The following is a 13,582-nucleotide window of genomic DNA, read 5'->3' on the forward strand; positions in this document are numbered from 1 at the left end:
CACACACGACTATTTTAAAGTTGACAGGGGAGGAGTGTGTCACTGCAAAATCAAGGTAGGTGCTACCGAGATTTGAACTCGGATCGCAGGATTCAGAGTCCTGAGTGCTAACCATTACACCGTAGAACCCTATACAGAGTAATTATTGTAGACTTCCGATTTTTCTGTCATTTGTACACCGGATAAACAGCAGATTATGAGATTATTGGTTGGCCATGTGAATAATTCAGCACAAAAAATAGGAAGGTTCTACCGAGATTTGAACTCGGATCACTGGATTCAAAGTCCAGAGTGCTAACCATTACACCATAGAACCATATTCTAAATCTACATGGAAATTTAAAAAAAAAAAATTATGCGTTTAATTAGCAACAGCTGACTGTCGTTCCTTCACGTGTTGCAAATACTTTCAACTGACAACAATATTTGGACAGCTATATTCTAGTTCCACGAGGCAAATTAATTGACATGGTAGGATCGTTCAAGATTTAAACTCGGATTGTAGGATTCAGAGTCCTGAGTGATAACCTTTACAGCATAGAACCCTGTACTCAATACTCTGTGACGGGTTCAGATTTTACTGTCCTTGGTTAACCGGAAAAACAGATAAAATATTTTCTGGCCAGAAACGGTATCAACTGGTCTACCCTACCATGCATCCACTTGGAAATCCACATATTTCCAACACGAATGATGTGATGAGTGTGAACAAAATATGAAACATTTTCAGTTCTTTGTGGGGCTGCAAGTTTTCAATTAAAAAACTTACCAGGAACTCATAGTATGCATTTACCGTTGGATAGCCATTCGTGCGTAACAAGAGTGCTTATTGACTCCCACCCATTTGTCTCTTTCACACACAACTATTTTAAAGTTGACAGGGGAGGAGTGTGTCACTGCAAAATCAAGGTAGGTCCTACCGAGATTTGAACTCGGATCGCAGGATTCAGAGTCCTGAGTGCTAACCATTACACCATAGAACCCTATACAGAGTGATTATTGTAGACTTCCGATTTTCCTGTCATTTGTACACCGGATAAACAGCAGATTATGAGATTATTGGTTGGCCATGTGAATAATTCAGCACAAAAAATAGGAAGGTTCTACCGAGATTTGAACTCGGATCACTGGATTCAAAGTCCAGAGTGCTAACCATTAAACCATAGAACCACATTCTAAATCCACATGGAAATTAAAAAAAAAAAAACTCTGCGTTTCATTAGCAACAACGGACTGTCGTTCCTTCACGTGTTGCAAATACTTTCAACTGACAACAATATTTGGACAGCTATATTCGAGTTCCACCAGGCAAATTAATTGACATGGTAGGATCGTCCAAGATTTAAACTCGGATTGTAGGATTCAGAGTCCTGAGTGATAACCTTTACAGCATAGAACCCTGTACTCAATACTCTGTGACGGGTTCAGATTTTACTGTCCTTGGTTCACCGGAAAAACAGATAAAATATTTTCTGGCCAGAAACGGTATCAACTGGGCTACCCTACCATGCATCCACTTGGAAATCCACATATTTCCAACACGAATTATGTGATGAGTGTGAACAAAATATGAAACATTTTCAGTTCTTTGTGGTTGCTGCAAGTTTTCAATTAAAAAACGTACCAACAACTCATAGTATGCATTTATCGTTGGATAGCCATTCGTGCGTAACAAGAGTGCTTATTGACTCCCACCCATTTGTTTCTTTCACACACAACTATTTTAAAGTTGACAGGGGAGGAGTGTGTCACTGCAAAATCAAGGTAGGTCCTACCGAGATTTGAACTCGGATCGCAGGATTCAGAGGCCTGAGTGCTAACCATTACACCATAGAACCCTATACAGAGTAATTATTGTAGACTTCCGATTTTCCTGTCATTTGTACACCAGATAAACAGCAGATTATGAGATTATTTGTTGGCCATGTGAATAATTCAGCACAAAAAATAGGAAGGTTCTACCGAGATTTGAACTCGGATCACTGGATTCAAAGTCCAGAGTGCTAACCATTAAACCATAGAACCACATTCTAAATCCACATGGAAATTTTAAAAAAAGAATTCTGCGTTTAATTAGCAACAGTGGACTGTCGTTCCTTCACGTGTTGCAAATACTTTCAACTGACAACAATATTTGGACAGCTATATTCTAGTTCCACGAGGCAAATTAATTGACATGGTAGGATCGTCCAAGATTTAAACTCGGATTGTAGGATTCAGAGTCCTGAGTGATAACCTTTACAGCATAGAACCCTGTACTCAATACTCTGTGACGGGTTCAGATTTTACTGTCCTTGGTTCACCGGAAAAACAGATAAAATATTTTCTGGCCAGAAACGGTATCAACTGGGCTACCCTACCATGCATCCACTTGGAAATCCACATATTTCCAACACGAATTATGTGATGAGTGTGAACAAAATATGAAACATTTTCAGTTCTTTGTGGTTGCTGCAAGTTTTCAATTAAAAAACGTACCAACAACTCATAGTATGCATTTATCGTTGGATAGCCATTCGTGCGTAACAAGAGTGCTTATTGACTCCCACCCATTTGTTTCTTTCACACACAACTATTTTAAAGTTGACAGGGGAGGAGTGTGTCACTGCAAAATCAAGGTAGGTCCTACCGAGATTTGAACTCGGATCGCAGGATTCAGAGGCCTGAGTGCTAACCATTACACCATAGAACCCTATACAGAGTAATTATTGTAGACTTCCGATTTTCCTGTCATTTGTACACCAGATAAACAGCAGATTATGAGATTATTTGTTGGCCATGTGAATAATTCAGCACAAAAAATAGGAAGGTTCTACCGAGATTTGAACTCGGATCACTGGATTCAAAGTCCAGAGTGCTAACCATTAAACCATAGAACCACATTCTAAATCCACATGGAAATTTTAAAAAAAGAATTCTGCGTTTAATTAGCAACAGTGGACTGTCGTTCCTTCACGTGTTGCAAATACTTTCAACTGACAACAATATTTGGACAGCTATATTCTAGTTCCACGAGGCAAATTAATTGACATGGTAGGATCGTCCAAGATTTAAACTCGGATTGTAGGATTCAGAGTCCTGAGTGATAACCTTTACAGCATAGAACCCTGTACTCAATACTCTGTGACGGGTTCAGATTTTACTGTCCTTGGTTCACCGGAAAAACAGATAAAATATTTTCTGGCCAGAAGCGGTATCAACTGGGCTACCCTACCATGCATCCACTTGGAAATCCACATATTTCCAACACGAATGATGTGATGAGTGTGAACAAAATATGAAACATTTTCAGTTCTTTGTGGGGCTGCAAGTTTTCAATTAAAAAACTTACCAGGAACTCATAGTATGCATTTAACGTTGGCTAGCCATTCGTGCGTAACAAGAGTGCTTATTGACTCCCACCCATTTGTTTCTTTCACACACGACTATTTTAAAGTTGACAGGGGAGGAGTGTGTCACTGCAAAATCAAGGTAGGTCCTACCGAGATTTGAACTCGGATCGCAGGATTCAGAGTCCTGAGTGCTAACCATTACAACATAGAACCCTATACAGAGTAATTATTGTAGACTTCCGATTTTCCTGTCATATGTACACCAGATAAACAGCAGATTATGAGATTATTGGTTGGCCATGTGAATAATTCAGCACAAAAAATAGGAAGGTTCTACCGAGATTTGAACTCGGATCACTGGATTCAAAGTCCAGAGTGCTAACCATTACACCATAGAACCATATTCTAAATCCAAATGGAAATTGAAAAAAAAAATAATTATGCGTTTAATTAGCAACAGCGGACTGTCGTTCCTTCACGTGTTGCAAATACTTTCAACTGACAACAATATTTGGACAGCTATATTCGAGTTCCACCAGGCAAATTAATTGACATGGTAGGATCGTCCAAGATTTAAACTCGGATTGTAGGATTCCTGAGTGATAACCTTTACAGCATAGAACCCTGTACTCAATACTCTGTGACGGGTTCAGATTTTACTGTCCTTGGTTCACCGGAAAAACAGATAAAATATTTTCTGGCCAGAAACGTTATCAACTGGGCTACCCTACCATGCATCCACTTGGAAATCCACATATTTCCAACACGAATGATGTGATGAGTGTGAACAAAATATGAAACATTTTCAGTTCTTTGTGGGGCTGCAAGTTTTCAATTAAAAAACTTAGCAACAACTCATAGTATGCATTTACTGTAGGCTAGCCATTAGTGCGTAACAAGAGTGCTTATTGACTCCCACCCATTTGTTTCTTTCACACACGACTATTTTAAAGTTGACAGGGGAGGAGTGTGTCACTGCAAAATCAAGGTAGGTGCTACCGAGATTTGAACTCGGATCGCAGGATTCAGAGTCCTGAGTGCTAACCATTACACCGTAGAACCCTATACAGAGTAATTATTGTAGACTTCCGATTTTTCTGTCATTTGTACACCGGATAAACAGCAGATTATGAGATTATTGGTTGGCCATGTGAATAATTCAGCACAAAAAATAGGAAGGTTCTACCGAGATTTGAACTCGGATCACTGGATTCAAAGTCCAGAGTGCTAACCATTACACCATAGAACCATATTCTAAATCTACATGGAAATTTAAAAAAAAAAAATTATGCGTTTAATTAGCAACAGCTGACTGTCGTTCCTTCACGTGTTGCAAATACTTTCAACTGACAACAATATTTGGACAGCTATATTCAAGTTCCACGGGGCAAATTAATTGACATGGTAGGATCGTCCAAGATTTAAACTCGGATTGTAGGATTCAGAGTCCTGAGTGATAACCTTTACAGCATAGAACCCTGTACTCAATACTCTGTGACGGGTTCAGATTTTACTGTCCTTGGTTCACCGGAAAAACAGATAAAATATTTTCTGGCCAGAAACGGTATCAACTGGGCTACCCTACCATGCATCCACTTGGAAATCCACATATTTCCAACACGAATGATGTGATGAGTGTGAACAAAATATGAAACATTTTCAGTTCTTTGTACACCGGATAGACAGCAGATTATGAGATTATTGGTTGGCCATGTGAATAATTCAGCACAAAAAATAGGAAGGTTCTACCGAGATTTGAACTCGGATCACTGGATTCAAAGTCCAGAGTGCTAACCATTACACCATAGAACCATATTCTAAATCCACATGGAAATTGAAAAAAAAAAAATTATGCGTTTAATTAGCAACAGCTGACTGTCGTTCCTTCACGTGTTGCAAATACTTTCAGCTGACAACAATATTTGGACAGCTATATTCAAGTTCCACGGGGCAAATGAATTGACATGGTAGGATCGTCCAAGATTTAAACTCGGATTGTAGGATTCAGAGTCCTGAGTGATAACCTTTACAGCATAGAACCCTGTACTCAATACTCTGTGACGGGTTCAGATTTTACTGTCCTTGGTTCACCGGAAAAACAGATAAAATATTTTCTGGCCAGAAACGGTATCAACTGGGCTACCCTACCATGCATCCACTTGGAAATCCACATATTTCCAACACGAATTATGTGATGAGTGTGAACAAAATATGAAACATTTTCAGTTCTTTGTACACCGGATAGACAGCAGATTATGAGATTATTGGTTGGCCATGTGAATAATTCAGCACAAAAAATAGGAAGGTTCTACAGAGATTTGAACTCGGATCACTGGATTTAAAGTCCAGAGTGCTAACCATTACATCATAGAACCATATTCTAAATCCACATGGAAATTGAAAAAAAAATAATTCTGCGTTTAATTAGCAACAGCGGACTGTCGTTCCTTCACGTGTTGCAAATACTTTCAACTGACAACAATATTTGGACAGCTATATTCGAGTTCCACCAGGCAAATTAATTGACATGGTAGGATCGTCCAAGATTTAAACAAGGATTGTAGGATTCAGAGTCCTGAGTGATAACCTTTACAGCATAGAACCCTGTACTCAATACTCTGTGACGGGTTCAGATTTTACTGTCCTTGGTTCACCAGAAAAACAGATAAAATATTTTCTGGCCAGAAACGGTATCAACTGGGCTACCCTACCATGCATCCACTTGGAAATCCACATATTTCCAACACGAATGATGTGATGAGTGTGAACAAAATATGAAACATTTTCAGTTCTTTGTGGTTGCTGCAAGTTTTCAATTAAAAAATTTACCAACAACTCATAGTATGCATTTATCGTTGGATAGCCCTTCGTGCGTAACAAGAGTGCTTATTGACTCCCACCCATTTGTTTCTTTCACACACGACTATTTTAAAGTAGACAGGGGAGGAGTGTGTCACTGCAAAATCAAGGTAGGTCCTACCGAGATTTGTACTCAGATCGCAGGATTCAGAGTCCTGAGTGCTAACCATTACACCATAGAACCCTATACATAGTAATTATTGTAGACTTCTGATTTTCCTGTCATTTGTACACCGGATAAACAGCAGATTATGAGATTATTGTTTGGCCATGTGAATAATTCAGCACAAAAAATAGGAAGGTTCTACCGAGATTTGAACTCGGATCACTGGATTCAAAGTGCAGAGTGCTAACCATTACACCATAGAACCATATTCTAAATACACATGGAAATTGAAAAAAAAAAATTCTGCGTTTAATTAGCAACAGCGGACTGTCGTTCCTTCACGTGTTGCAAATACTTTCAACTGACAACAATATTTGGACAGCTATATTCTAGTTCCATGAGGCAAATTAAACTCGGATTGTAGGATTCAGAGTCCTGAGTGATAACCATTACACCATAGAACCCTATACAGAGTAATCATTGTAGACTTCCGATTTTCCTGTCATTTGTACACCGGATAAACAGCAGATTATGAGATTATTGGTTGGCCATATGAATAATTCAGCACAAAAAATAGGAATTCTGCGTTTAATTAGCAACAGCGGACTGTCGTTCCTTCACGTGTTGCAAATACTTTCAACTGACAACAATATTTGGACAGCTATATTCGAGTTCCACGAGGCAAATTAATTGACATGGTAGGATCGTCCAAGATTTAAACTCGGATTGTAGGATTCAGAGTCCTGAGTGATAACCTTTACACCATAGAACCCTATACACAGGAATTATTGTAGACTTCCGATTTTTCTGTCATTTGTACACCGGATAAACAGCAGATTGTGAGATTATTGGTTGGCCATGTGAATAATTCAGCACTAAAAATAGGAAGGTTCTACCGAGATTTGAACTCGGATCACTGGATTCAAAGTCCAGAGTGCTAACCATTACACCATAGAACCATATTCTAAATCCACATTGAAATTGAAAAAAAAAAATTATGCGTTTAATTAGCAACAGCGGACTGTCGTTCCTTCACGTGTTGCAAATACTTTCAACTGACAACAATATTTGGACAGCTATATTCGAGTTCCACCAGGCAAATTAATTGACATGGTAGGATCGTCCAAGATTTAAACTCGGATTGTAGGATTCAGAGTCCTGAGTGATAACCTTTACAGCATAGAACCATATTCTAAATCCACATGGAAATTGAAAAAAAAATAATTCTGCGTTTAATTAGCAACAGCGGACTGTCGTTCCTTCACGTGTTGCAAATACTTTCAACTGACAACAATATTTGGACAGCTATATTCTAGTTCCACGAGGCAAATTAATTGACATGGTAGGATCGTCCAAGATTTAAACTCGGATTGTAGGATTCAGAGTCCTAAGTGATAACCTTTACAGCATAGAACCCTGTACTCAATACTCTGTGACGGGTTCAGATTTTACTGTCCTTGGTTCACCGGAAAAACAGATAAAATATTTTCTGGCCAGAAACGTTATCAACTGGGCTACCCTACCATGCATCCATCCACTTGGAAATCCACATATTTCCAACACGAATGATGTGATGAGTGTGAACAAAATATGAAACATTTTCAGTTCTTTGTGGGGCTGCAAGTTTTCAATTAAAAAACTTACCAGGAACTCATAGTATGCATTTAACGTTGGCTAGCCATTCGTGCGTAACAAGAGTGCTTATTGACTCCCACCCATTTGTTTCTTTCACACACGACTATTTTAAAGTTGACAGGGGAGGAGTGTGTCACTGCAAAATCAAGGTAGGTCCTACCGAGATTTGAACTCGGATCGCAGGATTCAGAGTCCTGAGTGCTAACCATTACACCATAGAACCCTATACAGAGTAATTATTGTAGACTTCCGATTTTCCTGTCATTTGTACACCAGAGAAACAGCAGATTATGAGATTATTTGTTGGCCATGTGAATAATTCAGCACAAAAAATAGGAAGGTTCTACCGAGATTTGAACTCGGATCACTGGATTCAAAGTCCAGAGTGCTAACCATTACATCATAGAACCATATTCTAAATCAACATGGAAATTGAAAAAATAATAATTCTGCGTTTAATTAGCAACAGCGGACTGTCGTTCCTTCACGTGTTGAAAATACTTTCAACTGACAACAATATTTGGACAGCTATATTCTAGTTCCACGAGGCAAATTAATTGACATGGTAGGATCGTCCAAGATTTAAACTCGGATTGTAGGATTCAGAGTCCTGAGTGATAACCTTTACAGCATAGAACCCTGTACTCAATACTCTGTGACGGGTTCAGATTTTACTGTCCTTGGTTCACCGGAAAAACTGATAAAATATTTTCTGGCCAGAAACGGTATCAACTGGGCTACCCTACCATGCATCCACTTGGAAATCCACATATTTCCAACACGAATAATGTGATGAGTGTGAACAAAATATGAAACATTTTCAGTTCTTTGTGGGGCTGCAAGTTTTCAATTAAAAAACTTACCAACAACTCATAGTATGCATTTATTGTTGGATAGCCATTCGTGCGTAACAAGAGTGCTTATTGACTCCCACCCATTTGTTTCTTTCACACACAACTATTTTCAAGTTGACAGGGGAGGAGTGTGTCACTGCAAAATCAAGGTAGGTCCTACCGAGATTTGAACTCGGATCGCAGGATTCAGAGTCCTGAGTGCTAACCATTACACCATAGAACCCTATACAGAGTAATTATTGTAGACTTCCGATTTTCCTGTCATTTGTACACCAGATAAACAGCAGATTATGAGATTATTGGTTGGCCATGTGAATAATTCAGCACAAAAAATAGGAAGGTTCTACCGAGATTTGAACTCGGATCACTGGATTCAAAGTCCAGAGTGCTAACCATTACACCATAGAACCATATTCTAAATCCACATGGAAATTGAAAAAAAAATAATTCTGCGTTTAATTAGCAACAGCGGACTGTCGTTCCTTCACGTGTTGCAAATACTTTCAACTGACAACAATATTTGGACAGCTATATTCGAGTTCCACCAGGCAAAATAATTGACATGGTAGGATCGTTCAAGATTTAAACTCGGATTGTAGGATTCAGAGTCCTGAGTGATAACCTTTACAGCATAGAACCCTGTACTCAATACTCTGTGACGGGTTCAGATTTTACTGTCCTTGGTTCAGCGGAAAAACAGATAAAATATTTTCTGGCCAGAAACATTATCAACTGGGCTACCCTACCATGCATCCACTTGGAAATCCACATATTTCCAACACGAATGATGTGATGAGTGTGAACAAAATATGAAACATTTTCAGTTCTTTGTGGGGCTGCAAGTTTTCAATTAAAAAACTTACCAGGAACTCATAGTATGCATTTAACGTTGGCTAGCCATTTGTGCGTAACAAGAGTGCTTATTGACTCCCACCCATTTGTTTCTTTCACACACGATTATTTTAAAGTTGACAGGGGAGGAGTGTGTCACTGCAAAATCAAGGTAGGTCCTACCGAGATTTGAACTCGGATCGCAGGATTCAGAGTCCTGAGTGCTAACCATTACACCATAGAACCCTATACAGAGTAATTACTGTAGACTTCTGATTTTCCTGTCATTTGTACACCGGATAAACAGCAGATTATGAGATTATTGGTTGGCCATGTGAATAATTCAGCACAAAAAATAGGAAGGTTCTACCGAGATTTGAACTCGGATCACTGGATTCAAAGTCCAGAGTGCTAACCATTAAATCATAGAACCATATTCTAAATCCACATGGAAATTGAAAAAATAATAATTCTGCGTTTAATTAGCAACAGCGGACTGTCGTTCCTTCACGTGTTGAAAATACTTTCAACTGACAACAATATTTGGACAGCTATATTCTAGTTCCACGAGGCAAATTAATTGACATGGTAGGATCGTCCAAGATTTAAACTCGGATTGTAGGATTCAGAGTCCTGAGTGATAACCTTTACAGCATAGAACCCTGTACTCAATACTCTGTGACGGGTTCAGATTTTACTGTCCTTGGTTCACCGGAAAAACAGATAAAATATTTTCTGGCCAGAAACGGTATCAACTGGGCTACCCTACCATGCATCCACTTGTAAATCCACATATTTCCAACACGAATTATGTGATGAGTGTGAACAAAATATGAAACATTTTCAGTTCTTTGTGGTTGCTGCAAGTTTTCAATTAAAAAATTTACCAACAACTCACAGTATGCATTTATTGTTGGATAGCCATTCGTGCGTAACAAGAGTGCTTATTGACTCCCACCCATTTGTTTCTTTCACACACGACTATTTTAAAGTTGACAGGGGAGGAGTGTGTCACTGCAAAATCAAGGTAGGTCCTACCGAGACTTGAACTCGGATCGCAGGATTCAGAGTGCTAACCATTACACCATAGAACCCTATACAGAGTAATTATTGTAGACTTCCGATTTTCCTGTCATTTGTACACCGGATAAACAGCAGATTATGAGATTATTGGTTGGCCATGTGAATAATTCAGCACAAAAAATAGGAAGGTTCTACCGAGATTTGAACTCGGATCACTGGATTCAAAGTCCAGAGTGCTAACCATTACACCATAGAACCATATTCTAAATCCACATGGAAATTGAAAAAAAAATAATTATGCGTTTAATTAGCAACAGCGGACTGTCGTTCCTTCACGTGTTGCAAATACTTTCAACTGACAACAATATTTGGACAGCTATATTCGAGTTCCACCAGGCAAAATAATTGACATGGTAGGATCGTCCAAGATTTAAACTCGGATTGTAGGATTCAGAGTCCTGAGTGATAACCTTTACAGCATAGAACCCTGTACTCAATACTCTGTGACGGGTTCAGATTTTACTGTCCTTGGTTCAGCGGAAAAACAGATAAAATATTTTCTGGCCAGAAACATTATCAACTGGGCTACCCTACCATGCATCCACTTGGAAATCCACATATTTCCAACACGAATGATGTGATGAGTGTGAACAAAATATGAAACATTTTCAGTTCTTTGTGGGGCTGCAAGTTTTCAATTAAAAAACTTACCAGGAACTCATAGTATGCATTTAACGTTGGCTAGCCATTTGTGCGTAACAAGAGTGCTTATTGACTCCCACCCATTTGTTTCTTTCACACACGATTATTTTAAAGTTGACAGGGGAGGAGTGTGTCACTGCAAAATCAAGGTAGGTCCTACCGAGATTTGAACTCGGATCGCAGGATTCAGAGTCCTGAGTGCTAACCATTACACCATAGAACCCTATACAGAGTAATTATTGTAGACTTCTGATTTTCCTGTCATTTGTACACCGGATAGACAGCAGATTATGAGATTATTGGTTGGCCATGTGAATAATTCAGCACAAAAAATAAGAAGGTTCTACCGAGATTTGAACTCGGATCACTGGATTCAAAGTCCAGAGTGCTAACCATTAAATCATAGAACCATATTCTAAATCCACATGGAAATTGAAAAAATAATAATTCTGCGTTTAATTAGCAACAGCGGACTGTCGTTCCTTCACGTGTTGAAAATACTTTCAACTGACAACAATATTTGGACAGCTATATTCTAGTTCCACGAGGCAAATTAATTGACATGGTAGGATCGTCCAAGATTTAAACTCGGATTGTAGGATTCAGAGTCCTGAGTGATAACCTTTACAGCATAGAACCCTGTACTCAATACTCTGTGACGGGTTCAGATTTTACTGTCCTTGGTTCACCGGAAAAACAGATAAAATATTTTCTGGCCAGAAACGGTATCAACTGGGCTACCCTACCATGCATCCACTTGTAAATCCACATATTTCCAACACGAATTATGTGATGAGTGTGAACAAAATATGAAACATTTTCAGTTCTTTGTGGTTGCTGCAAGTTTTCAATTAAAAAATTTACCAACAACTCACAGTATGCATTTATTGTTGGATAGCCATTCGTGCGTAACAAGAGTGCTTATTGACTCCCACCCATTTGTTTCTTTCACACACGACTATTTTAAAGTTGACAGGGGAGGAGTGTGTCACTGCAAAATCAAGGTAGGTCCTACCGAGACTTGAACTCGGATCGCAGGATTCAGAGTGCTAACCATTACACCATAGAACCCTATACAGAGTAATTATTGTAGACTTCCGATTTTCCTGTCATTTGTACACCGGATAAACAGCAGATTATGAGATTATTGGTTGGCCATGTGAATAATTCAGCACAAAAAATAGGAAGGTTCTACCGAGATTTGAACTTGGATCACTGGATTCAAAGTCCAGAGTGCTAACCATTACACCATAGAACCATATTCTAAATCCACTACGAAATTGAAAAAAAAAAAAATCTGCGTTTAATTAGCAACAGCGGACTGTCGTTCCTTCACGTGTTGCAAATACTTTCAACTGACAACAATATTTGGACAGCTATATTCTAGTTCCACGAGGCAAATTAATTGACATGGTAGGATCGTCCAAGATTTAAACTCAGATTGTAGGATTCAGAGTCCTGAGTGATAACCTTTACAGCATAGAACCCTGTACTCAATACTCTGTGACGGGTTCAGATTTGACTGTCCTTGGTTCACCGGAAAAACAGATAAAATATTTTCTGGCCAGAAACGGTATCAACTGGGCTACCCTACCATGCATCCACTTGGAAATCCACATTTTTCCAACACGAATGATGTGATGAGTGTGAACAAAATATGAAACATTTTCAGTTCTTTGTGGGGCTGCAAGTTTTCAATTAAAAAACTTACCAGGAACTCATAGTATGCATTTACCGTTGGCTAGCCATTTGTGCGTAACAAGAGTGCTTATTGACTCCACCCATTTGTTTCTTTCACACACGACTATTTTAAAGTTGACAGTGGAGGAGTGTGTCACTGCAAAATCAAGGTAGGTCCTACCGAGATTTGAACTCAGATCGCAGGATTCAGAGTCCTTAGTGCTAACCATTACACCATAGAACCCTATATAGAGTAATTATTGGAGACTTCCGATTTTCCTGTCATTTGTACACCGGATAAACAGCAGATTATGAGATTATTGGTTGGCCATGTGAATAATTCAGCACAAAAAATAGGAAGATTCTACCAAGATTTGAACTCAGATCACTGGATTCAAAGTCCAGAGTGCTAACCATTACATCATAGAACCACATTCTAAATCCACATGGAAGTTGAAAAAAAAATAATTATGCGTTTAATTAGCAACAGCGGACTGTCGTTCCTTCACGTGTTGCAAATACTTTCAACTGACAAGAATATTTGGACAGCTATATTCTAG

At 38.8% G+C, this 13,582-nt stretch overlaps 23 non-coding genes across 23 annotated transcripts; all 23 read right to left on the reverse strand.

The window, feature by feature from the left end:
* Positions 1–244: 244 nt before the first annotated feature.
* On the reverse strand, positions 245–316 carry trnaq-uug (transfer RNA glutamine (anticodon UUG)). The gene has a single exon. It is a non-coding gene; the product is annotated as a tRNA-Gln (tRNA).
* Positions 317–911: 595 nt separating this feature from the next.
* On the reverse strand, positions 912–983 carry trnaq-cug (transfer RNA glutamine (anticodon CUG)). Its single transcript has one exon. It is a non-coding gene; the product is annotated as a tRNA-Gln (tRNA).
* A 115-nt stretch (positions 984–1,098) lies between these two features.
* trnaq-uug (transfer RNA glutamine (anticodon UUG)) lies at positions 1,099–1,170 on the reverse strand. The gene has a single exon. It is a non-coding gene; the product is annotated as a tRNA-Gln (tRNA).
* Positions 1,171–1,766: 596 nt separating this feature from the next.
* trnaq-cug (transfer RNA glutamine (anticodon CUG)) lies at positions 1,767–1,838 on the reverse strand. Its single transcript has one exon. It is a non-coding gene; the product is annotated as a tRNA-Gln (tRNA).
* Positions 1,839–1,953: 115 nt separating this feature from the next.
* Positions 1,954–2,025, reverse strand: trnaq-uug (transfer RNA glutamine (anticodon UUG)). The gene has a single exon. It is a non-coding gene; the product is annotated as a tRNA-Gln (tRNA).
* Positions 2,026–2,620: 595 nt separating this feature from the next.
* trnaq-cug (transfer RNA glutamine (anticodon CUG)) lies at positions 2,621–2,692 on the reverse strand. The gene has a single exon. It is a non-coding gene; the product is annotated as a tRNA-Gln (tRNA).
* Positions 2,693–2,807: 115 nt separating this feature from the next.
* Positions 2,808–2,879, reverse strand: trnaq-uug (transfer RNA glutamine (anticodon UUG)). The gene has a single exon. It is a non-coding gene; the product is annotated as a tRNA-Gln (tRNA).
* Positions 2,880–3,473: 594 nt separating this feature from the next.
* On the reverse strand, positions 3,474–3,545 carry trnaq-cug (transfer RNA glutamine (anticodon CUG)). Its single transcript has one exon. It is a non-coding gene; the product is annotated as a tRNA-Gln (tRNA).
* A 115-nt stretch (positions 3,546–3,660) lies between these two features.
* trnaq-uug (transfer RNA glutamine (anticodon UUG)) lies at positions 3,661–3,732 on the reverse strand. The gene has a single exon. It is a non-coding gene; the product is annotated as a tRNA-Gln (tRNA).
* Positions 3,733–4,509: 777 nt separating this feature from the next.
* On the reverse strand, positions 4,510–4,581 carry trnaq-uug (transfer RNA glutamine (anticodon UUG)). The gene has a single exon. It is a non-coding gene; the product is annotated as a tRNA-Gln (tRNA).
* Positions 4,582–5,072: 491 nt separating this feature from the next.
* trnaq-uug (transfer RNA glutamine (anticodon UUG)) lies at positions 5,073–5,144 on the reverse strand. The gene has a single exon. It is a non-coding gene; the product is annotated as a tRNA-Gln (tRNA).
* A 1,159-nt stretch (positions 5,145–6,303) lies between these two features.
* Positions 6,304–6,375, reverse strand: trnaq-cug (transfer RNA glutamine (anticodon CUG)). The gene has a single exon. It is a non-coding gene; the product is annotated as a tRNA-Gln (tRNA).
* A 115-nt stretch (positions 6,376–6,490) lies between these two features.
* On the reverse strand, positions 6,491–6,562 carry trnaq-uug (transfer RNA glutamine (anticodon UUG)). The gene has a single exon. It is a non-coding gene; the product is annotated as a tRNA-Gln (tRNA).
* Positions 6,563–7,184: 622 nt separating this feature from the next.
* trnaq-uug (transfer RNA glutamine (anticodon UUG)) lies at positions 7,185–7,256 on the reverse strand. The gene has a single exon. It is a non-coding gene; the product is annotated as a tRNA-Gln (tRNA).
* Positions 7,257–8,083: 827 nt separating this feature from the next.
* On the reverse strand, positions 8,084–8,155 carry trnaq-cug (transfer RNA glutamine (anticodon CUG)). Its single transcript has one exon. It is a non-coding gene; the product is annotated as a tRNA-Gln (tRNA).
* A 115-nt stretch (positions 8,156–8,270) lies between these two features.
* On the reverse strand, positions 8,271–8,342 carry trnaq-uug (transfer RNA glutamine (anticodon UUG)). The gene has a single exon. It is a non-coding gene; the product is annotated as a tRNA-Gln (tRNA).
* A 595-nt stretch (positions 8,343–8,937) lies between these two features.
* On the reverse strand, positions 8,938–9,009 carry trnaq-cug (transfer RNA glutamine (anticodon CUG)). Its single transcript has one exon. It is a non-coding gene; the product is annotated as a tRNA-Gln (tRNA).
* A 115-nt stretch (positions 9,010–9,124) lies between these two features.
* Positions 9,125–9,196, reverse strand: trnaq-uug (transfer RNA glutamine (anticodon UUG)). The gene has a single exon. It is a non-coding gene; the product is annotated as a tRNA-Gln (tRNA).
* A 595-nt stretch (positions 9,197–9,791) lies between these two features.
* trnaq-cug (transfer RNA glutamine (anticodon CUG)) lies at positions 9,792–9,863 on the reverse strand. The gene has a single exon. It is a non-coding gene; the product is annotated as a tRNA-Gln (tRNA).
* Positions 9,864–10,826: 963 nt separating this feature from the next.
* trnaq-uug (transfer RNA glutamine (anticodon UUG)) lies at positions 10,827–10,898 on the reverse strand. The gene has a single exon. It is a non-coding gene; the product is annotated as a tRNA-Gln (tRNA).
* A 595-nt stretch (positions 10,899–11,493) lies between these two features.
* On the reverse strand, positions 11,494–11,565 carry trnaq-cug (transfer RNA glutamine (anticodon CUG)). Its single transcript has one exon. It is a non-coding gene; the product is annotated as a tRNA-Gln (tRNA).
* Positions 11,566–12,528: 963 nt separating this feature from the next.
* trnaq-uug (transfer RNA glutamine (anticodon UUG)) lies at positions 12,529–12,600 on the reverse strand. The gene has a single exon. It is a non-coding gene; the product is annotated as a tRNA-Gln (tRNA).
* A 594-nt stretch (positions 12,601–13,194) lies between these two features.
* Positions 13,195–13,266, reverse strand: trnaq-cug (transfer RNA glutamine (anticodon CUG)). The gene has a single exon. It is a non-coding gene; the product is annotated as a tRNA-Gln (tRNA).
* Between the last annotated feature and the right edge of the window lie 316 nt (positions 13,267–13,582).

This window comes from Oncorhynchus clarkii, unplaced genomic scaffold (genome assembly GCF_045791955.1).
Source record: "Oncorhynchus clarkii lewisi isolate Uvic-CL-2024 unplaced genomic scaffold, UVic_Ocla_1.0 unplaced_contig_5668_pilon_pilon, whole genome shotgun sequence".
Lineage (NCBI taxonomy): Eukaryota > Metazoa > Chordata > Actinopteri > Salmoniformes > Salmonidae > Oncorhynchus > Oncorhynchus clarkii.